Consider the following 25,755-nt stretch of genomic DNA (forward strand, 5'->3'; position numbering starts at 1 on the left):
ATATATTTGTGGGCTTAGGTTGTAACTAGAGATGAGCGAACGTACTCGTTTAGGGCAATTACTCGATCAAGCATCGCTTTTTTTCGAGTAACTGCCTACTCGGGCGAAAAGATTCGGGGGTGGGGGGGTAGCAGTGGGGAACAGGGGGGAGCTCTCTCTCACCCCCCCCCCCCCACTCCCCTTTGCAACTCCCTGCTCACCCCTGGCGCCCCCTGAATCTTCGCTCAATTAGACAGTTACTTGAAAAAAGCGAGGCTCGATCGCGTAATTGCCCTAAATGAGTACGTTCGCTCATCTCTAGTCATAACCGATCTGCTGCTGTCAGGAATCTGCTAATCCACCTGCTCTCTGATAACTTTGTGTCAAATAGAGCACTAAGGGCTGCAACCTGAACTCTTGGGGTGCTTGGGGAGAGGCCCATATCCAGGCCCTCTTGCAAGAACTCCAAGAGCCTGGGGAATCTCTCCCCTGCCTCCATGAGGTAAACCTCTTCCAGACTTTTTGATAGATAAGGTTGGTTGTTTTCTTCCTACTTGACATTAGGGTCCCAATTACTTTCTCAGAGAACCCTCTTCCTCTCAGTGTGGATTCCTCAAGATCCAGGCTGTTAGGTGGAGTTTGTCTATATTCAGGTAGCTCAGGGGTCCCTGCGTCAGTAGATCTGCCTGGGCTGGGAAGATGACTGGGTCCTGGATGCTCAGAGTTTTTAGAAGACCGAACGAGCTTCTCTTTGGCCAGAAGGGGGCCACCAGGATTAGTGTGCATATCTGTGATCTGAAGTATTGTAACACTCTTGGAATCAATGGTATTGGAGGAAAGGCGTACACAAGCTTTTTTTCCCCAATCCTGGCTCAGGGCGTCTACCGCTGTTGGCTGTTCCCCTGGTCTGAGGGAGAAGAAGTTCTTCATCTTGGTGTTCTACCTGGTTGCAAATAGATCCAGTTGTGGGAGTCCCCACCTGTTCGTCGGATTCTGAACGCCTCCTGAGATAGAGACCACTCTCCTAGGTCTATACGTCTTCTGCTGAGGAAATCTGCCCTCTGGTTCAGCACCCCCTTTAGATGTATTGCCGAAATTGAGAGGACTCGGCCCTCTGCCAAGCGGAAGATTTTCTGCAAGATACTCTGTAGGGCTGGTGACCTTGTGCCCCTCCTGGCGCCGAATGTGGGCAACCGCCATGGTGTTGTCTGACAGGATCTTTGTGCTGATTTCTTATCAAATCCCCTAGCTGTTGGAGGGCCCTCCAAACTGCCTGGAGTTCTCTGTAGTTTGAGGATTGACCTTTTATTTCCTGCGGCCAGGGACCTTGTAGAAGTTGGTCTCCTACGTGCGCCCCCCACCCCCAGGCACTTGCGTCTGTCGTAACGTGTGGCTGGCTTCTGTATCCAGTGGACTCCCCTTTGCAGGTTCGCTGGGGATGTCCACCAACGCAGAGATATTTTCACTGAGTTTTGGATGCATATCTTTGTTCCTAATGAGGACTGTCTTCTGTCCCAGACTGAAAGGACTGCTATCTGCAGGGCTCTGGCTTCCTAGGAGGGACATGGCCTCCCGGACTGTACATGACCGCCTCCGCAGAAAGGTCTTTACCAGCTGACGGATCTTTTGTATCTTTATCTCGGAAAAAAAGGAGCATTGAGTCTCCGAGTCGAGCGTTATGCCCAGGAATACTTTTTCTCTGCTGGGATCTAAGCTGGATTTCTCCCAGTTTATTATCCATCCTAGGAATTGGAGCAGATCGAGCACCGTCGCCAGATGTTCCGCCAGGAGCTCTCTGGACTCTGCTACAATCAGGATGTCGTCCAGATAAGGTATTATCAGGATTGATCTTTGCCTTAGGTAGGCTGCTACCTCTGCCATGATTTTTGTAAAGATTCGGGGCGCTGAGGAAATCCCGGAGGGAAGGCATCTGAACTGAAGATGACTTGTTCTTCTGCTCGTATCTAGTGCGAACCTCAGGTATTTCTGAGAATCCCTGTGGATCGGCACATGAAAGTACGCGTCTTTTAGATCTATAGACGCCATATAGGCTCGCCTTGGTATCAGCTTCACTGTTGAGGAGATTGACTCCATTTTGAATTTTCGGTATTTGATGAAGGCGTTCAGGGCTTTAGGTTTATTATCATGCATGACTTCCAGCATGGTTTCCTTATCAGTAAGAGTCTGGAGTAGTGGCCCCGAGTCTCTTCATTCTGAGGTACAGAGGATATTGCGTTTGAATATAGTAGGTCCCAAATGCTCTGCTGGAGTAGGCGTAATTGTTGTGCTGAGCCCCTTGTAGTAACATATTTTCTTCTGTGGAGGGACACTAGTTCTATTTGGTATCCCTGCTGTAGGACTTCTGGGATCCATGTGCCTTCGCAAATCGCGGCCCATCGATCCGCAAAGTTCCCCAGCCTCGCCCCCACTGGGATGGCGTCAGGGTCTCTGTTTCGTTGGATCCCCCTGGTGGGGGTTGAAGAGGAAATTTCTCCCTATACCCCCTTGGGGTAACTCCAGCGGCCTGTCTTGCCCTTGCCCCGATAAGATTCGGACTGTTGGGGCTGGGGCCCAAAAAAGGTCTTTCCCCTCAGTTGCTTCTCCTCTGGGAACCCCTTCTTCCTGTCGGACGCCTTCTCGAGAATTTTGTTGAGATCTGGGCCGAAGAGAAACTGGCCGTGGAATGGAAGCGAGCACAACTTGTTCTTTGAGGCTAAATCGCCCGACCAGGACTTTAGCCATAAGACTCTTCTGGCTGAATTGGACAGGGCTGTCACCTCTACTGAGAGCTTTACCGTCTCCGCGGATGCGTCTGCCAAAAAGTTTGTGGCCATCTTTAGGATAGGGAGAGAGTTTATAATCTGCTCCCTTGGAGTTTTGTTCATTATATGGAGCTCCAGCTGCTCCAACCACACTTCTAGGGTCCTGGCCACGCATGTGGCTGCGACCCCCCCCCCCCCCCCCCCCCGGGCTGAGTATGCTAGCTGCTGTCTTCCACGATCTTTTCAGGAGGCCCTCAGCCTTCTGATCTATTGGATCTTTTAATTGCATGGCGTCCTCGAAGGGCAGAGCTGTTCTTTTGGCCACCGGGACATCCACTTTGGGTACTTCTTCCCAGCTTGCGCACACTTCTTCTTCGAACGGGTATCGTCTTTTAACCCCCTTAGAGGAGAAAGATCCTGCATCTGGCTTTTTCCATTCCTTCTGAATCAGCTTGGAAATGTTGCTATGGATTGGGAAGGTATGTCTGCGTCTTTCCCCTGGACCCCCCCAAAATCTTGTTCTGTATAGTACGTGGCTCTCTGGGTTCCTCCATCTTGAGTGTAGCCCTGACCGACTTAATGAGCTCTGCTAAGTCTTCTTGATTAAATAGATATTTCTTAGTCTTCATCATCTAAGGACTCTTCGGGCACTGGTTCTTCCCGCTCTGTCCCGATTGAGCTCTCGGAGTCTAAAAATTCTTCCTGGCTGTACGCCCTTTTTTGGCGCTTAGCCCTGGATGCCCGCGCTGGTGGCACTATTTGCGATGTCAGAGCTGACCGGACTTCTCCTTGACCAGCTTCCTGACATCCTCCAGGAATCCCTCTGATTCCTCTTTAACCAGCCTGGCTATGCATGCCTTGCATAGAGGCCTTTCATACGTAGCTGGCAGTCTCAATCCGCACTCTGCACATTTTTGGGGTTCCTTCTGGGAGGGGCATCTTTTTTATCCCCCTGGCAGACAGTTTTTTGCGGATAAGGATGCAACATTCCAAACATTATACATTGGATTTTTTGCATAAACACTTTTGCCGCAGTGGCTACTTACGGCGCCGGCTGTGGCTAAAGACTCGGCGATGTCCAGTGCTGGAGCACTCATCTGTAAACAGTGCTGCAGACACCTTGGAGCAATATAAGCCAGCCTAATAGCAATGGCTTACCTGTTCGAGTTTTATCTTCTCTCAGGTTCCTTTTTATTTTCAAATTTGGCGCCTCCGTGCCCAGCCCCGCCCCCTCCGACGCGTCCAGCGACACCTACGCGATGACGTTATCGCGTTGAACACATGACACGGCGCCCCGCCCCCTTCGACGCGTCAAAGGGACTCCGGGAGCACCGTGCCCGGTCCTATGGACGGCGGAGAATGACCGCTGCGGAGGAACCTGGCCTGAGGGAACCACCCCATGTGGCGTCCTGGGAGCCACTCGTCCGGAAGGGAGGACAGGCAGACCCACTGCCCTCCATCCTGCTGTAAGTATTTCTTCATGCTGGCGTCTCCACCAGCACCTCTCGGGGATCCTGCCTCCTGGCAGGACAGGATTACACTGAGGAAGGTGGGAGAGGGGGGAGCTTTTTAACCTCTGTGTGTTTTTGTCCAACCAGGAGGAGGCTATCTCAGGTGGTGCTGTCGTGGAGACTGGGAAAATAAAAGTAGCATAACCAAAAAAAAAAGCTATATGTTTGGTATCATAGTAATCATACTGATCCATAGAATAAAGTTATCAGGTCATTTTTGCTGCAGTGTGTACACTGTAAAAACAAGACGCACCCAAAGATTGCTAAATTTAGTTTTTTTTTCCATTTCACTACACTTTTTAAATGTTTTTCAGTACATTATATGGTACATTAAATAGTACCATTGAAATATCCAACTCGTCCCGAAAAAAAAAGCTCTTGGACATCTATGGCAATGGATAAATAAAAGAAGTGATTATTTTAAAAGGGGGAGGAAAAAACAAAAATGGAAGTAAAAAAAGAGCCGTGTCCTTAAAGAGGTTGTCCCGCGCCGAAACGGGTTTTTTTTTTTTTCAACCACCCCCCCCCCCCCCCCCCCGTTCGGCGCGAGACAACCCCGATGCAGGGACCTAAAGAGAGCTTACCGGAGCGCTTACCTTAATCCCCGCGCTCCGGTGACTTCTATACTTACCGGTGAAGATGGCCGCCGGAATCCTCTTCCTCCGTGGACCGCAGCTCTTCTGTGCGGTCCATTGCCGATTCCAGCCTCCTGATTGGCTGGAATCGGCACGTGATGGGGCGGAGCTACACGGAGCCGGCATTCTGCACGAGCGGCTCCATTGAAGAGAGCAGAAGACCAGGACTGCGCAAGCGCGGCTAATTTGGCCATCGGAGGGCGAAAATTAGTCGGCTCCATGGGAACGAGGACGCTAGCAACGGAGCAGGTAAGTAAAAAACTTTTTATAACTTCTGTATGGCTCATAATTAATGCACAATGTATATTACAAAGTGCATTATTATGGCCATACAGAAGTGTATAGACCCACTTGCTTTCACGGGACAACCCCTTTAAGGGGTTAAAGGGCGACTGCAGTGAAATTTATTTTTAATTCATTTATTATGCAGGCATACCCCCAGTGTATATAGTGAGCCAGCCTTTTTTTCCTCAGATGGTCATGTGATCAGAGTTTTGACAGCTCTTTGGGTTATGAATTCATTTTCTAGTCAGATCCTCAGTCTGTGTGATGCTGTTGCAGGATTCTACCACAAAAACAGTTTAAAAGGGAACACAGACACGGTATTAGTGTTTCTTGACGCCACCGGAAGCTAGGGGTTTGACAGGAGGAACGCCCATCTGACACCCCCAGCTCCCAATAGGGTCAAGTCTTGATGGTCCTAGCAGCACAGTGTGCACATTGATGTGTGGCAGCAGCGTCAGGCTGATGGTTTGTGATCTTCTTAGGCGCACATCGTGAGCTGTAAATGCTGCCATGTTACCGCTGTAGCATGGCATCATTAAAATCTTATAATGTATGCCTAAGAAGACCACAAATTGTCAGCCTAAAGCTGCACCGCTGCCACACATGAATGCGGGCCGCGCTTCTGCTGTGGCAGCTCGGAGAGCCTGCTGCAATCCGCCGCTTGAGTCCTATCTCCCAGCAGCCGTCTGTCACCTCCATGCCGGCCGACCCCTAAACCGCTGTCTCTCTGCTCCCTCAGCGGCGCTCACCGCTGCCTGTGCGCTCCCCGCTGCCAGTCCACTCCGCCGCTTCAGTCGTGTGTCCCAGCAGCCGTCTGGCAGGTCCATGCCAGCCGATCCCACAGCCGCCGATGTCTCTCTGCTCCCTCAGCGGCGCTCACCGCTGCCAGTCTGCTCCCCTGCTCAACCCCGCCAGCGGGGATTCTGTAGTGGCCTTGCAGGACCTCCAGGGCTAACAGATGTGCAGCCAATCAGGTGCAGGGGGTGTCACACCCCACCACCACCACCATTCCCTGTCAATCTTGACGCCACCAGGAGTTTCTGGTGGCGTCAAGATACGCGAATACCCTCAGACACTTTTGTCACAGTTACTGATGATGATCACACAGCTTCTGTCACACAGTTGTAATAGAGAAGATCACAGCTCATCCTCTTAACTGTATACTTATGGGCTGTAGCTTATTTAGTTGGTAGATCCATGCAACATAGAAGGTAATGATAACTAAACTGTTCCACCAGCAGGCAAAATGGTATAACCTTTAAGGGGTTGTCAGAGTTCTATATTATAGGTAAAAGCCCTTCTGCATGCAGTAACATAACAAATAAGCTTATACTCGCTCCTCCTGACTCCTGCTGTGCCCTGCACTGTGGCTCCGGGTCTCCCCTGTGACATCATGTTTACAGGCTGCCCAACCTGTTTATGGGACGTCACAGGCGCTGCAGCCAATAACAGAGCTCAGAGATCGGTAAACCGTGTGGGACTACAGCCTTTAGACAAAAACGGGCGCAGAGGAGTGAGCAGCGGTGCGGGACGCAGCGGGAGTTGGGATAGGTGAGTATAAGCTTATTTGTTATGTTACTGCATGCAGTAGGGCTTTTACTGAGAATCTAGAACTCGGATTGAAAGTGAAATTAAAAAAAGCTCTCCATCAAGATGGTGGCTGATAAGCATCAGACAAAAGGCTGCACTGCATGAAAGTGACCTCCAGAGTGCGACAGGCATATGAGAGCAATATGGAAAAATATGTTTTTTCGCCAGAGTGGCCATTTAAGACCACTTTCCCACAGCCAAGAAAATCATGCAAGATTTGCGTTTTGTGAGATACACAAATCTTGCTCAAATATGAACCCCAGTCTTTTGAATGGGGTTATAAACATGAGTTTTTTTTGGTTTTTTTTGTTTGGTTTTTTTTTCCCCCGATCGCGATGCGGAAAAAAATCGTGGCACGTCCTATCAAGGTGCTATGCGAGGTTTCCCATTGAAAACAATAGGAAACACTTGCTAGAAGCCACGCCAGAGGATCGCAAACTTTACTGAAGTTATGGAAGGTGGTTTTGACACAAAAACGCTGCACACCTGCGGTTACATCTTACGTTCCCGAGCGTAATATCAGGCCGAGTTTCACAGCTCAATATCGTGCTTGCCCGTATGTAATTAGCTTAAGGCTGCCTTCAGACTGGCAGTAAACGCTGCAGAATTGCTGTGAACATTCTGCAGCATATATAGCATAAAGCTAATTCCACACGGGTGATTGCGATTTTGCCGCAAGAAAATCATGTCCTTGTTCCAGCGATTTATTTTTTATTTTTTTCCACAGAGATTGCTGCTTTTTTTGTCAGAATAATCTCATATCGCGTCCGATTGCAATAAAATCGCACAATTTTTTTAGCGCGAAAGTCAATAAGATTTTCTAATGTTACAAATGCATTGCACGAAAATCAGAAGTTTGAGTTGCAATGTGATAAAAAGGAGGCTCCATAGGGAAACATGGGAGGTGAAAAAAACGCATTAGTGAAAACATTGCTAATGTGAAGGAAATTATTGATTTCATACTCTGCTTTTTTACTCACTCTTGCATCGCGCAATTTTATCGCCTGTGTGAAACCACCCTGAAGCCAGTGAGTTATAACAAATCTCCGCACATGGCAGATTTTTTCTGCTGCAGAATAGCATGACACTTTAAAAAACTCTGCGTCTGTGAAATGTGCAGCATGTCTGTTTATGTTGTGGAAACTTCGCATATCTGCTGCGGATTTTCTCCGTAGAGATCAATGGAAAACATTAAATCCACACCAAATAGCGTTTGGCTGTGGATTTTTAAATTTTCCCCTGGGGTAATGCACTGAATCTGCTTGAAAATGTTTGCTAATGTTGGAAAATAACTACCACGAGTGTATCCCCAAAAACATAACACATACCGCAGCAGAAAATCTGCCCAGAAAAACACAAGTACATATACAAAAAACACAGCAAATTCCACAAAGCTCGTTAGTTCTGGCCATCTGCAAAAATGTAACGGATATTCAGTTCAGACGTCGTGTGTGATCTGTAGAGAAAGCTTTACAGCAGTCATCTCACTAACATCTCAGGATAAGGGCTTCACACGACTGTATTTATGTGTTAAAGAACACCCCTAAAACGTGACCGTGCGAAGCCTTGGATTTCAATGGCTTCATTCAGGCAAATGGTTTTTTTGCTGAGTAAAATATACATGCGTGAAAAAATAGGACCTACGTGACCGTTTCCAGCTGAATATTTTATACGGGGCGTGAAAAGATATATCTTGACCTATCTTTTGACATGATAAGCACCAAGCTTCCATAGACTTCTATGGCAGCATAAAAAAGGGAGGGGAAGGGACTTGCCTGCGTACAGCACTGGGAAAAAAAGACAGATCGCCCTATTCAGGCATTTTAATGCCATTCCCAGGACTTCTGCTGATTGTTGCTGGCCATCACTTCTGTGTATTGGTGAAAAAACCATAAGATAATTGGTCCGGGAGGGCCAAGAGGCCTACAGAAATTTTAAGGCTGAATGCCCATGGATGGATTATTGCTGCGGAATTCGCGATCAGACACCCGCCACAAATTCTACAGCAATGGCCATCCATAGACATGCTGTGGTAAACGATTCTCCCCTGCCCACAAGTGGAAGTCAACTGCGATTTTTCCACTTGCGGGGGAGAATCGCCGCATCGTCTATTCTATGCGGAAAATCACCCGGATGGCTTCTATTGAAGTCAATAGAAGACCTCTCTCTTGTGATATTCCGAGCAATGGGCACTTCGGAAGTACCGCAAAATTCCCGTCACAGCCCACCGTTGGCGTGTCATGTATTGCACTGCACATGCTCGCCGGGCGAGACACTCACGGCGGATCTGGAGAGGTGAGTATGGGGTCTCTGGGGGGTGCCGGGTCTGATTCTGCTGTGATATTTTGTAGGCGGAATCTGACCTGGCCGTGGGCATTAGGCCTTAAGGAGTTGCAGGAATTTCTGGCAAGTACTGGTTGTGTAGTACATGTGACAACCATCTCCTGTAATCTTATAATCCTCTCATATGTCTGGGTTGTGGGGGAGGGGGCAAGACAGAAGTCTTTTCTAACTGAGAAAAAACATCCAAGCCCGGCTATTTTTTGCCAAAACCTACATCAAGTCTGCCAAAAGTATGTGGGAGAACATGTTATGATCTGATGAGACCAGGGTTCAACTTTTTGACCATAATTCCAAAAGGTATGTTTGGCGCAAAGCCAACACTGCATCACCAAAACAACGCTATCTGCACAGTGAAGATGGTAGAGGCAGGATTATGCTTTGGGGATGTTTTTCTGCTGCTGGAACTCGGGCTTTAGTCAAGGTGGAGGAAATTATGAACAATTCCAAAAATCAGCCCATTTTGGTACAAACCTTCGAGCCTCTCCTAAAAAGATGAAGAGAAATTTCATTTTTAAGCACGATAACGACCAAAAGCAGTTTTATCTAATGAGCAGTATGCGCCAAGAGATCATCTGTAATAAGTCTAGAAAAATCAAGGGGTTTAACATTTCCCGCATTAATATTTATCCCTGGTGTGAAAGGGAATTCTGGAATATTAGGGGAAAATTATTCTGAGGATTCCCATTCAGCAGAAGAGTGGTCCATGTCCTGGAGTACCTTAGCAGCATGCCCTGAACCTCCGGACTCTGCAGCGGCAGCTGCATTTTGTGCCAACCGGCCCTTTAACAGAAAGCTTATTGCTGTCATCACCATCACTTGCAGAAAACATTTCTACTTCAACCACAGCTTCTGTTTCACTTCCTGTTCCACCATGAAGCTACTATGGGGCATGGTAATTACACACAACAGAGGACTATTGTTTCTTTTTTTTTCTTTAAGTACAAATACACAGACGACACACAAATAGCTAACCCTAATGTAAAATAAAAGTATAAGATTGATGTAAAATGTATTTTTTGTGGGTTTTTTTAACTGTCTCTCCTCCCACAAAGTAACAAGTGCAAGGATATAGGCATAACAAGGGGCGGGCAAAAGTTTACTTTGTAAATAGAGTTTATGTTGATGCTGTGATTGGACATCACAGCAACCACATGGTCAGAGACCAATTCTATTGGTCCCTGATTGCTGCTTTGAAGCCAAGGGTTGTTAGCAAGTGCCTAGGCTTCAGGATTGAAGGAAGTAAAACCTGTTCAGCTTCTTCTGAACTGCTTCCATAAAAGTCTGATCTATTACTTGTCCTGCACAGTAAGTACTGTCAAAAAAACAATGCTAGAATCCCCTTTTTGGTCATCTCATCTTTCAAAAATAACCAAAATTGAATTACAAAGTGATCAAAACGTTGTTTGTACTCAAAAGTATGCTTCAGCATCTGACAGTTGTCCCAGCAATAATCGCTCATTGACTGAAGGCGGAGCAGGCTGGAGATCTGACCGCACACATCCATTGGCAGTAAACAGGCTGTCGTTCATAAAGGTACGGTGGCCTGTTTACACAGGCTGGCCATTGTTTTGTTTTCATGCCTACAGAAACTGAACAAAGTATCATTCGGTCGCTACCGGCACTTATATCCAGTGAGAACCTGAATAATCTTACAGTGTAAAAGGGCCCTTAGTTACATTATGTAATGGAAGTCTGAAGTAATCACAAATGCCCCTGGTGTCTCATCAGGGATTACTCTTAACTTTAAGGTGCTTTTCCACAGAATGAAAAATTGTTCAGCCAAGTGAACAACTTGTTTGCTTTCAAACCCTGACTGTTTACACATGTAGACCATCGTTTAAATTTCTTGTCATTTTGCTCGTTAGTCACTTGTTTCTCTGTCATGGGTAGTGTTTAGACTGAATGATTAGTTGCTCAGGTAGGTGTGGAAATGTGCGAACAAAGCTGCAAATATGTGCACACAGAAGTATGTGATTGGCTGTTGGAAGAATAAAGGCGGGTCTTAACACAGTGTTCTACTATTGGCTGTTGAAGCATCGGATGATCGCGGAAGTACGTCATGACGAACACAACAGGAGCAGCATAAAAGCCTTGAGGAATAGTTTTCTATTACAATCGCCTGGAGAGTGCCGCTGCCGCCTGCGAGACGTTTATTTTCACTACTTCGATGGATACTCTGCCTTTGCACAACGCAATGAACATTACTTCATTCTATTGCCCGCTTCTTCGAGGGAATATTCGTAAGAGTAAACGGTTCAAACTCTAGAGGTGAGTTTTCTTTGTTCTGTTGCTCCATTACTCCAGTACTATTGCCTCATTGCGACGAATTGACATTTTGAAGTATTCCCCCGAGGTAGTGTGCAAAAATGTCTTGCTGGCAGCAGCACCATGTGGCTTTATCGAGGCGTTCGTAATGGTGATTGCAGAACTACATGGCGCTGGTGCCTGCAAGACATTTTTGAGCACTACTGCGGGGGGTACTTCAACATGTCTGTTCACAACTATAGGAAGTGTTCCGTTAATCTTTAGCTCTGTGTGTTCAAGCTGGTTGTGTATAAGCACAAGCTCACCGGGAGGCATAGAAGAGACTCCATGAATTTCAGTGGAGGCCCTAGTCTAGATTCCATACAAAATAGTTTGGAGCTGTGCATGGGGCCTTATCTTGGTAAAATATTCCTCAGTTTGACAATCTGTATTCAGAAAACAATAGTGATCCACATTAAGAAGTGTGGATAATGTTGTCTAATTTTGCATTTCCACAAATGATCCAAGATAATTATTGTGATTAGCATAGAATACATTTTCTAGTCAGCTATTTGTTTTATTTTTGACTATAGCATTGCAATAAAAATATCCAGTTTTCTACATGGCATTAAAAAGACATTCAGGGAAGTGCATATTTTCTAACCAATTGAGAAACTATGACAATACTTTATCCAGGGCTGTATTTATAGATTATGTTGCCCTAGGCACTAAACGTGGTTAAGTCTCCATTAAAGGTACATTTACACTTGCTAATTTCGCACCACATTTACACTCGTAAACACTCCCCAATTATCATCTGGATTTGCTGGTTGTTGAGAAATCATAATTAAAATAGGTACGTGTTTAACTGTAACCATAATTTAATTTATTTAAAGTATAGAATAGGCAGTTATGAGCATTTTTTTTAATTTGTTTAGTCGACCTATTCTGTAAATTTTTACTAGAAAACCTATTTAGTGATACAGCTGGGAGAAGCATTGCTAGGGAAATAGCTGAATACGGAGCTCTGTTCTTCACAGGGTCTGCACTCTTAGCTGTAGTGCAGGCACAGCAGTGTATGCGTCAGGGGGTTTGAAAAGAGCTAAGGACCAAACATAGGTTTACAGGCTAAGCTGACGGCCAGTCGGGTGACAGGACTGAGACAGGCGTTGACGGTTGAGCATGCAAATGACAATTGCCCAGACAGCCTCTTATTGAGACCTAGGATCAGAGTGCTGGTATATCCTAGAATGAAACAAAGGTCATTGTAGGACATAGGCTAAAAGGTGCTGTCCTACAAGTGTCCCCTGTGAGTTGTACAGACTTTTGGGACCTCAAATAAACCACAATGCTAATGAATGAGCTCAAATCTTCTCCTCCATCACCAGTTCAAGTGTTTACTTGTAACAACTGAATTTCAATGCTGTTGATAAAAGATATAGTGTCTCCTGTCACTCAGCGTCAACAGCAGCGATGAACCAATCCGAGCAATCTCTCACTGGGTGGCGGGGATTTCAATCCCTGCCACTAGCAATAGATGCTTTGTCAGCTTGACAAGTGCCCGGCCGCCTGCTTGGAGTTCCGAAGAGTCCTGGATGGCGGAAGCTAGATGAGTATTCCTTTTTTTTTTTTCTTAGGTAATTTAGTTAGCGCTTGCATTTAGTGCTGCCGAAAACGTGTCACCAAGTTGTGCCACATTTTCAGCAGTGCTGAAACCGCTGCCCATTCATTTCAATGGGTGACGCAGGGCTGAAAATGGCCAAAGATAGAACATGCGTTGAAGAGGCTGCGCTTTGACGCTTGAATGAGCAGCTCCGTTGAAATGAGTGGGAGCGTTGTACAGCATTTAGCACAGCGCTAAACACTGTACAAAAACGTCTGTGTGAGCAAGGTTTTAGTGTGCAGCTCCCATCACAAACTTCGGCCGACACCTCTAAGGGCTAATGCCCTTGGCCTGATTTCTGCCGCGTTTTACGCAGTGGAAATCCACTGCGTTATGCTGCAGTTACTAAGTTCTATTGAACCTAATAGCTCAATGTTTACACTGAGGAATTCCGCAACGCATAAAAAAAACGCGGCATGCTCTAATTGACAACGGAATACGTGCGGCCGGCTTCCATTGTAGTGAATGGAAGCCGGCCGTCACGCTATACTTTCGCTGTAGCACCGGAAATATCGCGTGAATACGTGTCCCGCTGGCCGCGCCATCATGGCTAAATATGGACAACAGGGAATGTTCAAACTCCCCCACTAACAAGAATAGCTCTGCCAGGTTTGTGCTACTTTAAAGGGGTTGTCTCGCGATGACAAGTTAAGTTAAACACTTCTGTATGGCCATATACATGCACTTTGTAACATACATCGTGCATGAAATATGTGCCATACAGAAGTTATATACTCACCTGCCCTGCGCTGGCGTCCCTGTCTCCATGGTGCCGTCTAATTTCAGCGTCTAATCGCCCGATTAGACGCCCTTGCGCAGAAGGGTCTTCTCCCTTCTGGTCGGTTCGGGCACGAGTGGCGTTCTGGCTCCGCCCCCTTCTACACATCACATAGCTCCGCCCCATCACGTGTGCCAATTCCAGCCAATCAGGAGGCTGGAATCGGCAATGGACCGCACAGAGCCCACGGTGCACCATGGGAGAAGAGCCGCGGTGCATCGTGGGTGAAGATCCCGGCGGCCATCTTGGAGGAAAAGAAGGAAGAAGTTGCAGAGGGGATTCAGGTAAGTAAAATTTTTTTTTTTAATTTCAACATATCCCTTGGGTTTGTCCTGCGCTGAACGGGGGGCCTATGCAAAAAAAAAAAAGCCGTTTCGGCGCGGGACAACCCCTTTGAGAGTTTCAGACTTAAAAGTTATATTAACCCATGAATGACAAGGGTAACAGATTTAGCAACTCCTGTTTACATGGCCCGAAAGTTGCTTGCTTTTTAAGTTAGCTAAAAACCAAGTGACTTTGTCGCTCAGTGTACTGTCAGCGGCCACTTGTACACAGGGCAACTATCAATCAAATTTGCTGCTTGCAGAGCTAATTTTAATGATAATCACCCTGTGTAAAGGTACCTTTAGCAAAAACAGGACAACAAATTAATCTAATCATACACTTGATCTCAGTGAAGCTTTCAGAAACGTTTTAGGATATGTATTCTGGACAAAACATCCAGACATCCCACAGTTCTTTGTCCATTGAACTTAATTCACCATTATGACTGCAGCACTCAAAATTAAACAGGTCATAAAAGTAAATTAGGTGGGGTTCAAAATGTCTAAATATTGGAGGTTGAGTAGATTTGAGATCGACTTTAGCAACACATGCCATATGGCATCCTTTTGGATTTAAATATGTTTATTGAACTATTCTCAATATATGCTATCAGAGATACGCCTTTGACCCTTTAAATTGAATGGATCATAGTTACATAGGGTGAAAAATGACACAGGGCCTTCAAGTCCAGTCTTTTAAGATTGATTATTGCTAGAGATGAGCGAGCGTACTCAGTAAGATTCGGGTGCCGGCACGGGTGAGCGCTGTGTTGCTGGGGGGGGGGGGAGAGATCCCCCCCCCCCCCGCTGCCACCCGAATCTTTGCGGGCGAGCAGGCAGGTACTCGGTAAGGACGATACTTGCTCGAGTATCTGTCCTTACCAAGTATGCTCGCTCATCTCTAATTATAGCCCTAAATAGCATTAGCTATTAGATATGCATCTAGCCCTTTTGAAATGCTATTGTTGTTTCTGCCACTAGTACCTCTTGGGTACTAATTCATTTTAGAGACATTCCAGAAATAATGTTAGAATAGCGCCACCTATTGTTTTTATGGGAGAGTCTTTTTGTGTCCAGACCACCTCAGTAAATGTTCAAAGAAGGTCACATTTACTGAGTCTGGCTTCTCTACAGTAACACTGTCTCAGTCTCTTACCATTTGCTCAGCATCTCTTTTGACATCAGAGAAGACACAGTAACTTCATAAGCAGTTGCTGACCACACATACCTAATCGAGCAGAGAGAAAAACAAGACTGAGCAGGTAGAACAACTACTGAGGTGGCTACAAAGCAAACATAGCATGGTACTGTGTTAAGCAGAAAAATCTCGGTAATGTTTGCACCTTGATAATGGAAGATACCTCAATATTGTGAACGCAGATGGACCTTAAAATTACTGAAGAAACTGGCACAACTGAACAGTGACATTGTCTTCTTATCCACATGCAAAACAGAGAATCTGATACTCTGAGAACTTTTTAAAAATAACAGACAGAAAAATATGACAATTTAAAAATTATTGGGGACTTTCCATACATTTGGCCCCAGCGTATATGTCATACTACCTGGACACTTCACACCCATCAACCTATTCTGTAATTTCCTAATCATCACCTCTCCCCTTTCATCTTATACACAGTTATATGACTTAAGTTTATCATTATGTTAATGCTCTGCTCTTCCTCCCATTTGTTGTTCTGCCAGTTTTATATGTAAATTAATCACACTGTCTCTCTTATGTTGTGTATACATTTCCCCTTATAGTCTGATAAAAGGGTATTAGTAGCCTTAAAGGCTTGCATGTATAGTTTTTCTGGTTAGCCAATAAAGGTATCACTTCTATAATACTTTTATATTTTTTATGCAAGAGTACAAGTACAAGAGTTTTCAACATTACTGAGGTGAATACAGAATTGAAACAGTAGGTGGCACTATTCTTACATTAGTCCTGGAATATCTGGGGATATATACATTTTTTTAATAATTGTAAAGATATATTTATAATTATGTCTGCATTTAACAATAAACAATATTTTTGCTAGACAGACCCCTTTTTAATTATTTATCTGTTAAGAATATAATTAAAATTTAACATTGCCAAATACAGTGGTGATATACAGATTTACGTAATTTCTAAAAGTTGTCCTCATAAACCACAACAGGTAGGAACACAATATGGATTAAGTTGTTGGTGAGGCTAAGCAAGTTTGGAACCCGTGCTCCAACAGGAATGTTGAGTCTGGGAGTTCTACATTCTGGAAATTGACTGTTGGTCCACTTGAACCAGAGGAGGGTTGGTGAACTGAAAAAGTGGAGGGGGGTGCAGAAAACACATGTGTTTAAGGTAAAAGAAGAAAAAGTGAGAGAGAAAAAGGACAGTAGAAGGGGAAAAAAATAAATAAAAGGGGGGTGGAGCTGGAGATAAAGACAATCCCACCCCCCCCTCTTTGTTGGGGGGGAAAAGGGGTGTGTGAGCGAAAGATGTATTAAAACCCCTACATAGGTCTCCAATAATGTATCAGGAAGGTTTGTTGACCATATAGATTTTTGTATTCCTGTGAGTTTAGGAACTCAATCCAATGGTACCAAGTTTTGGTGAACTTTTCCTGTCTTTAATGGATGCCATGAGGTCCTCCAACTCCCTCGTCTCGCGGATCATGTTGAACCACATTGAGATTGAGTGAGGTAACGTTTGTCGCCATAGCTTTGGGATGCAAGCCCTCGAAGTGTTAATCAGATGCCTTACCACAGAGCGCCTGTAAGAGTATGTAGGAATGTCACAGGTGCAGGAGGAGGGGTGCGGGTGATTTTGGGAGGGCAAAATCTGTAAATTTTGAGGCAATACTCCACACCTCAGACTAGAAGCTCTACAACACCAGGCAGTTCTAGAATATATGAAGTATGGTTCCCAGTTCTGTACCGCATCACCAGCAGAAAGGGAAAACAGATGGCATCGTGAGAGACGTTTGAATCCAGTTTCTTGAATCTTACTGGAGATGGAAGATTTATGTGTAAACGTGTAGATTTTAGTTAACTGTTCAGGTGTAAATGCTAGCGACAGATCTCTTTTCCATGCGCGAATATACGATGGGGATGGTGGCTCTAAGTGTGTAGTTAGTATGTTATATATGCATGATAAGGTGTGATGGGAAGGAGCAGACCCACTGCATAGTTGCTCAAAGTGAGTCTGCGCTCGGTAGAGTCTTAGTGCGGGAGGTAGCGAGAGAAGAAAGTGTCTGATTTGGTGGATTTGCGAGTAGGTCAGCGGAGTGGGTTCTAAAATAAGTTCCAATACCTCTAATGGTAGCCACTGTCTTTCTGAGAGAAAATGTGATGCTCTAAATCTACCGCTACAAAGCCATAGTTGAAACGCTCCACTTACCAGACTAGGTGGAAATGCTGGGTTTCCTAAAATGGGAAATAGGGGCAAAGGCATAGGTGAGATTCCTGGTTTGGGGAAAACTCGAGGAAGAACGCTGAGAGTGGGGCCTATTGTTGGGTGAGAGCTGGCCTCCAGGGGAATGTCTCTCTGCAGCCAAGGCAGAGCAGTCAGAGGTATTGTAGAGAACATCTGTTCCAATGTTGACTGTTTGGAGTCAATATGTCTATGCCAATCAACCATGCACAGAAGATGGGAAGCCTGGTGGTAAGCTAGAAGGTCTGGCAGGCCCAAACCGACCATCTCCTTGGATCTAGCCAGGATGCTACATGCTATTCGGGTGTACTTCTCCGCCCAGATAAGCTTTGTGAGCAGGGAGGAAAGATGTCTGAAGAATATTTTAGGTATGTGAATGGGTAGGGCCTGGAGGATGTATAGTATTCTGGAGAGGACATTTATCTTAAATATCGAGGACCTCCCAAACCAGGTGCTTAAGAGGTATGGATAGTTAGCTGTGTAGAGGTCTGCGGTATCTGCTGTGAGGTAGACCCCTAAATATTTGATCTTATCCCTCACCTATCAAAAGGAAAAGGAGTCTTTCATTCAGCAGCCAGGGGCTGCGGCAGAGATACATTTAGTGCTGCAGACTTTTGATAATTGATTCTAAAATTCGATAAAGTAGCATAGTGGCAGAGTTTGTCTAGAAGGTTGGGCAAGAAGATGTGCGGAGATGCTAAAAAGGACAGGAGATCATCCGCATATGCGGCCACCTTGTGCATAGAGTCTCCAATCTCTACACCCCTGGAGCGAATATGCACAAGGAGGGGCTCCAGGCACAAAATAAAGAGCAGAGCGGAGAGAGGACAGCCCTGTCTTATGCCGTTGGAGATCAGGAAAAGGGAGGAAAACTGTTCGCTTTTACCAAAGCAGAGGGAAAGGAGTATAGACTAGAGAACCAGGTCATCATGTTATGTCCTAGTCCTAAGTGGCAGAGGGTTTTGTGTAAAAAATCCCAATCAATCCTATCAAAGGCCTTGTCAGCATCCATAGAGAGAAGGCATATGGGGAGGGATGTTTTTCTCACCTGATGGATGAGATTTATGGCTTTGAGTATTGTCTCGTGACTCCCGCTGGGGCACGAAGCCCACCTGGTCTCTGTGTATTACATGTCGGAGAAGGGGTGATAGGCGATTCGCAATGATTTTTTAGCAGAGCTTTAAATCTACATTTAAGAGGGATATGGCTGTATAGCTTTGGCACAGGGAGGGATCCTTTCCCTTCTTTCGGGATTACTGTAATGAACGCTTTCAGTGTATCCCTTGGTAGGTTGTTTCCTGAAGTGAGGAAGTTAAAAGCTTGTAGGAAATGTGGGATCAAAACGTCGGAAAATGTCTTATGAGATCGTGAATCCATCCGGGTCGGGAGCTTTCCCTGTGCATGATTCTTTTAGCTTGACAGTGAGTTCTTCCTGTGAGATTAGGGCTTCTAGTGATAGGACTGCTTCCTGAGAGAGATGTGAAAAGCTAGAGTCTAGGAGGTATGATTGAATTAAGGTTCTATGAGAGGACCGATCCTGATCTGAGATATATGGGGACAGGTTGTATAGCAACTGGTAATAATCCCTAAACGTCCCAGCTATCTGTTTAGGCAGATGTAAGCTATGGCCTAAAGTGAAGGAGATATGTGGGATGTAGAAGCGGGTTCTCTACTTACACAGTGCTCGGGCCAGAGTGTGGCTGGGTTTACCAGACAGCCTCTTTAATATTCTCCTGCTCATGCTGTAAATGTTCAGTGTTTTGAGAAAACAGGTAAAGGAACACTAAATTAGTAATAGAAAATGCACAAAAGAAATTCTTTAGTTTCCTCTCCTTTCATCCTATTGTGAGAAGAGAAGTTTCATCCAAACTGTGAGTAGCAACCTAATATAACAATTCAAAATATATGGTAATAAGGAATATAATAATCTTTAACTCTAGAATAGGATGATAAATTCCCATATATGTGAACCAGGAAATCATCTTCTCCTTACAAAAAGTAACTACCTGCAGCAAAAACTTTTTGCCACTGCTCCGTCTGCAATAGTAACTGTTCGCACACACAGGGTGCAGGATCATGCCATAGTGAAGAGGAAGCCCTAGTTGAATAGCTCACTGTAGTGTTAAAGCAAAACATTTGAACTGGACCCCAACATCTTCATCACAATGCTCCCACCCTTCATTCATGCACAGACTATATATGAAGCCATCATCAACTATTATCTGAGATTACCTTACCTGGCTGTTAGACACCAGCATTCACAGAGAACCATTGAACTAGATTGGCCAGCCAAGGAAAAGACAAACCATCTAGGGTAATTTCAACATAACACTCCAAAAACCCTTTATCAACGATAGGGGAACGTAAGGGGATAACAAATGTACAACCAAAAAAGTGTCTTAACATGGCTCGGCCTGACCTTGCACCGGCAGTCCATTTCCATTTCTTGGTTGGTATACTATGGACCTTTTGTGGCCATCGAGCCATAACAACCATCTGCTTCAGGCTGATAAGATCACCCTTGCTCAGAGGTGTGATTTCCAAGCAGTGGAATCCAGCTATTTTGTGTTACACTAGCATCTTCCTGGTCCTGAAGCACTACCACACGTACTCCAGCAGCCGCCGCTAGCCCTTGCAGTTTATTGATAATTGCCAGGCTGAACTTCTAAGTGCAAGAGCAGTATGGCAAAAAGTTCTAAATCGCTAGCATAAGCGGAACTTTGTAATAGCGCCCATGAGTAGTCAAAAGCTGTAAATTCTATTAGCTAAGAGCTTCTGTCATTTTCAAAACTTATATGCCACCTCTGCCTAGAATTTAAAAACTTACTTGCCACATCATAGATAGATACATACCTACCTTCCTACTTCTGATACATTAACGCCCTAAAAGTGGTTGTCCTAAAAAGACAACACCTATTCATATACAAGGTTAGGACATATGAACATCATAGAGTGGTTCCTTCTATCAGCCTTTTGCCTGAGATACTCAAATCAGAAGCCTGTCTGCACATAGACACCTTTAGTCTGTGTGTAGGGAAGATGGAAGAAGCCGAGAGGATGTCATATGTGTACTTTGGATTCCTTCTTCCTAAGCCAGAGAATTAAGGAGTGAGAGAGAGAAACGGCAAGGATTGCGAGTCCCCACTGTGCAGTGTTGTGTGTACGTCCTGCTCTATGAGTGTGTATCAGTAGAGAGTTGGCGAGCGTTAGTGGAAAGGTGTCCGGGAACAAAGATCCCCAGATAACTTGGCCTGTGAAAGTTCCTCTGTACTTCCATGTTTCCTCCCTGTCACCACCTCCTGCACCAGTGTCTCGCCGGTGGATGTGAAACTGTTTTGGACTGTTTCTGGATTTATTCAAGTTGTGTTCCAAGTAAACGGCTTTATTGACCGTTCACGGTTCTGCCTTTAAAATTCAACTCTGCGTGTGTGGACTCCTTATTCCATCGTCTAGAATTCACCGCGGAGGATGGAATGGTGGTGTCAAACATGACAAAAGGACTAAGGTAAACCGCAGTTGGGTTTTCCTGTTTAATAGACTGCCCTCGACCCCTTGGATGTGTCTTTCGTTACCCTCCGGGTGGAGATGGTAGAGTCTTGTGACAAGGCCTTAACTCTACCCCGCTGTCTCTTGGCTTGGGCCCGCTGCTTGGACGCTGCACAATGACAACCCTATACTTCTAGATTTGTTTGTTTTTTTAATTTTGTATATAGATTGCTTCATCTACTTGCAAAAATGCTGTGTAAAATATGCTCTTCCTCTTCTGTTTGATATTTTACTATTTTATAGCCGTATTAAAGAATTTGATGCTTTGAAACCCAATGTTGGTTTTGGGGTGTGTTTTATAGACTACCAACTTACCATTGCAACCAATCAGAGGCTGCAGCAGTCACCTGCTGTTCTCCTGGCATTATGGCTCTCAGCATTTGAGTGGTAATGCCAAGAGAACGGCACATGACCACTGTGGCCTCTGATTGGTTGCAGTGGTCAGGTGGTAGCTGTTTGTAAACAAAGACTGGGGTGACCGCAAGAGCTGCAATGAACAGGTGAATATTACTTTTATTATTGTTGTACCACATTTGCAGCCATTTTTAAAAAAATATTCTACAGTTGGACAACCCTGTTGCAGTATCTGTCCAATGCCAAGTGGCATAGTAGTTTAATTTTTGTTCTTTTTTTTTATAGCCAACATATTGTGCATCTTCTGGGGAAAAAACTGCATATTTTGGTAGAACAATACCTGTTAACTACACACAATATATATGATAGATGTAGACATGAGTGGTATATTTAAACTTTAAACATATTCATCTATTTTACTCTGTAGTCACTATACAATATACTATCTTGGTTCTTTTAGACATGTACGTGTAGATGCTGTATTTATGAACTACACAGTTTTACATTCTGCTTGAGTTAGCTTTTTGTCAGGTACTCTTTTGCAACTTTTGAAAAAAAACACTGTGTGTTGCAAAATTGCATGAAAATGGTCATAATTTGGTAACAGATCACAGGGGTGGAATATGACGCCAGTGATGAAGAGGCTTACACTAGTTCAGTTGAACAAACAATGCATTACTGAATGTATGATAAAGAATAGTATGGCAATAACATACAGTAGCATTATTTAGATACCATGCAAACAGTTTACTAAGTTCGATTAATGCTTTAAAGGGGTTGTCCCGCGCCGAAACGGTTTGTTTTTTTTTCAATAGCCCCCCCGTTCGGCGCGAGACAAACCCGATGCAGGGGTTAAAAAAAAAACGGATAGTGCTTACCTGAATCCCCGCGCTCCGGTGACTTCTTACTTACCTTGCGAAGATGGCCGCCGGGATCTTCACCCTCGGTGGACCGCAGGTCTTCTGTGCGGTCCATTGCCGATTCCAGCCTCCTGATTGGCTGGAATCGGCACGTGACGGGGCGGAGCTACGAGGAGCCACTCTCTGGCACGAGCGGCCCCATTCAGAAAAGAAGAAGACCGGACTGCGCAAGCGCGTCTAATCGGGCGATTAGACGCTGAAAATTAGACGGCACCATGGAGACGAGGACGCCAGCAACGGAACAGGTAAGTGAATAACTTCTGTATGGCTCATAATTAATGCACAATGTACATTACAAAGTGCATTACTATGGCCATACAGAAGTGTATACCCCCACTTTGTTTCGCGGGACAACCCCTTTAAGTTGGTCTAAGAATAGGGTGTCCTTAATATTGTGCATAAATATAGAATTATCTCAATCAATAAAGGGTTTACCCTGGCCAAGGATAAATAGCTCTACAGATGCTGTTTGAAAATAAGAGTCTCCTCTAAAGCAACTTAGTCTTGCAGGTACCTCGGTTATCTATATGACTAAATCCACTTGCTGAAATATGCAGTCCCTGTTCCAACTAATTATTAGCACAGTACCATTGGAGACGTTGTACAAGGATGAAGTCAAAATAATCTGTTTTACTGGTGATGAGCCTGGGAGATGGTACTCACTATTATATACCATCAAAACTTGAATATACGGGTACTGACTATTGGTCTATCTGCTCTGGATGGAGGTCTCTCTCCTGGTGATGACTTGTCATTTGCAGTCAGTAATTGCGGTTGATGTTTCTTTGGACAATTGGCAGACTTCTGGCTGGCACTCTCGTTGCAATAGCTGGGTAGCGCCATTGTAGGAATCTGAGTTGCATCCGCTCCCTCTCTAGTACAGGAAAACCCAGCTCTTTAGTAGTGCTAGGGCACCTCACTCCTCACAAGGCTGTCTGCTCTCTGCAAGACACCCAGGACCTGCCTTTTGTACCTAGCCCACCAGCCAATCCGCAGGCAGCTCACTCCCCATTCATATACAGCAACAAAGTTACTATAAAAAAAACACTCATTTGTGAAGCTTGCAGCACGAATATACACTGTATAAAGTCCATCAATACTAAACATAGATATATATGCATAGGTATTTAACCCCTTAGAACTGTACATTACTAGGTAGGACTTTTACATTGTTCAAGTTGACTGCTGTCAGAAAATATGTAAGTTAAGGGAACATTCTCTTTTCAAGCCCTGGTTTTTATAAGGTGTGACTTTTTTTTTACCTTAGCCTAGGCTACACCACAACATTTGCTGAGCAGCTAAAGATGATAATGTTGTGCTGCCACATTGCAAGTGATGAAAGTGAATGTGGTATCGATGCATCCCTCAAATTACCACAACAGTAAGCAGAAATCCTAACTTGGTCAATCACATTCACTTTTGTTAGTTGCGATGTAGCCAGTACAGCAGTACAATATTTGGCCGGACAACGATTTGAAGGATATAGTGATTTGAGTCTGTCGACTTCACCAAAGTAAAGTAATCATTATCATGAAAGGTGAAAAAAGCCTAAAACACAACTTCTAATATATACATTAAAAAATGGACTGTAGACCCTCAACAAACATAGACCAAAATAGAGCCCATGTATGCAAGGAAGCGGTCATGAAAACCACAGTATATGGTAAATCACCTACAACAACCTGCACACCAACCAAAATTTATAGGAATGAAGGATTACAAGTGTAAATAACATGACATGATCTGGCTAGATCCTAAAAACCATGATAGCGAAGGGGCCAGTGGTCATTGAATATAGGGAAAAATCACTGTCCTTATTAAGACCTAATAAACACTATTCCATCCTGAAAGGCTTTTAAGGATAATATCCTGATAAAGACCTGATATGGCCCTGCAGAGATGACAGTACAAAATAGTATTAAGTCTCTTCACATTTTAAACAGTTAAAGGGGTTGTCCCGCGCCGAAACGGGTTGTTTTTTTTTTCAATAGCCCCCCCGTTCGGCGCGAGACAAACCCGATGCAGGGGTTAAAAATAAAAACCGGAGAGTGCTTACCTGAATCCCCGCGCTCCGGTGACTTCTTACTTACCTGGTGAAGATGGCCGCCGGGATCTTCTCCCTCGGTGGACCGCAGCTCTTCTGTGCGGTCCATTGCCGATTCCAGCCTCCTGATTGGCTGGAATCGGCACGTGACGGGGCGGAGCTACGAGGAGCTGCTCTCCGGCACGAGCGGCCCCATTGAGAAAAGCAGAAGACCGGACTGCGCAAGCGCGTCTAATCTGGCGATTAGACGCTGAAAATTAGACGGCACCATGGAGACGAGGACGCTAGCAACGGAACAGGTAAGTGAATAACTTCTGTTTGGCTCATATTTAATGCACAATGTACATTACAAAGTGCATTAATATGGCCATACAGAAGTGTATAGACCCACTTGCTTTCGCGGGACAACCCCTTTAATACACCGAATGTACAGCCATGCATCCCCAACATCAATCCAACACAGAGAAAAACATCCCATGGAGCAAGATAGGAACCCTATACTACTGTGTTAAGATCTTATATTTTTCTCCTGTGCAAAACTGGCCAAGGGTAATTTATGAATTAATAGGAAAGCCTTCTGCCAATTCTCTTCAAAGAATTGTGTGTTAAGCTTAGCTTCCCAGGACCTAATATATGACAATATAAAGAAAGCCATACATCAAGGACAATACCCGGGAGGGAGGTAAGGTCAGTAATCAGAAGACCTCCAAAGACGTTGCATCGAACATAAGTAAGCAATATCTGTGAAAGGTGGTAATATAGCCCTGTATTTGAATATATGACAACCATGACATTGACCTCTCTGGGCAGGAGCTTTGCAAAGATGTTAAGGAGGGTAAAGTCAGAGAGGTTGTCAAGGCCTGCGCCAAATAGATGTAGTCAGCAGGAGACCTAATCAAGAATGAAGTAACTCCTACCTCTGTCGGGAAACTAGAGTTATCAAATAAAGTTATAAGTGGACCCGGTTTATGTGATATACCAGTAGTCTGAAGAATCTTATGCCACATTTTAAGGAAATACTGGGTAAGAAAGGAAAGGGAAAGCATACACCTACATCGCAGGTCAATCCAGGGAAGAGATGTTAATAGTAAAGGAGACAAGGTCTCCTCCAAATGAACCCACTTTTTTACATTGAGTTAATTGACACCAATCAGCCACTTTCATAAAAATCTGTAACTGATGGTATTTTTTAAAATCAGTCAGGCTTCACCCCCTCCAACACCTTAGAGCGACATAAAGTGAACATGTAAATGTGTGGCCTAATGACTTCCCATACAAACGGATTAATCGCCTTTGACAGGCACTGAAACAATGATGCAGGGACCACTATAGAGAATGTTTGGAAAATATATAAATATCTAGG

At 44.7% G+C, this 25,755-nt stretch overlaps 1 protein-coding gene across 3 annotated transcripts in view; it reads left to right on the forward strand.

Moving 5' to 3' along the window:
- The first annotated feature begins 10,329 nt into the window (after window positions 1-10,329).
- The window catches only part of CCR6 (C-C motif chemokine receptor 6), a 32,959-nt gene continuing 17,533 nt past the window's right edge, over window positions 10,330-25,755 (forward strand). Inside the window, exon 1 of one of the 3 annotated variants that reach the window (XM_066590685.1) lies at window positions 10,330-10,410. The gene's annotated coding sequence lies outside the window, so the exon portion shown is untranslated. Of the gene's footprint in view, window positions 10,411-11,145; window positions 11,374-25,755 lie in introns of those variants that run through there. The other 2 variants (XM_066590667.1, XM_066590677.1) reach the window with 2 other exon arrangements.

Source organism: Eleutherodactylus coqui, chromosome 1 (assembly GCF_035609145.1).
Source record: "Eleutherodactylus coqui strain aEleCoq1 chromosome 1, aEleCoq1.hap1, whole genome shotgun sequence".
Taxonomy (NCBI): Eukaryota; Metazoa; Chordata; class Amphibia; order Anura; family Eleutherodactylidae; genus Eleutherodactylus; species Eleutherodactylus coqui.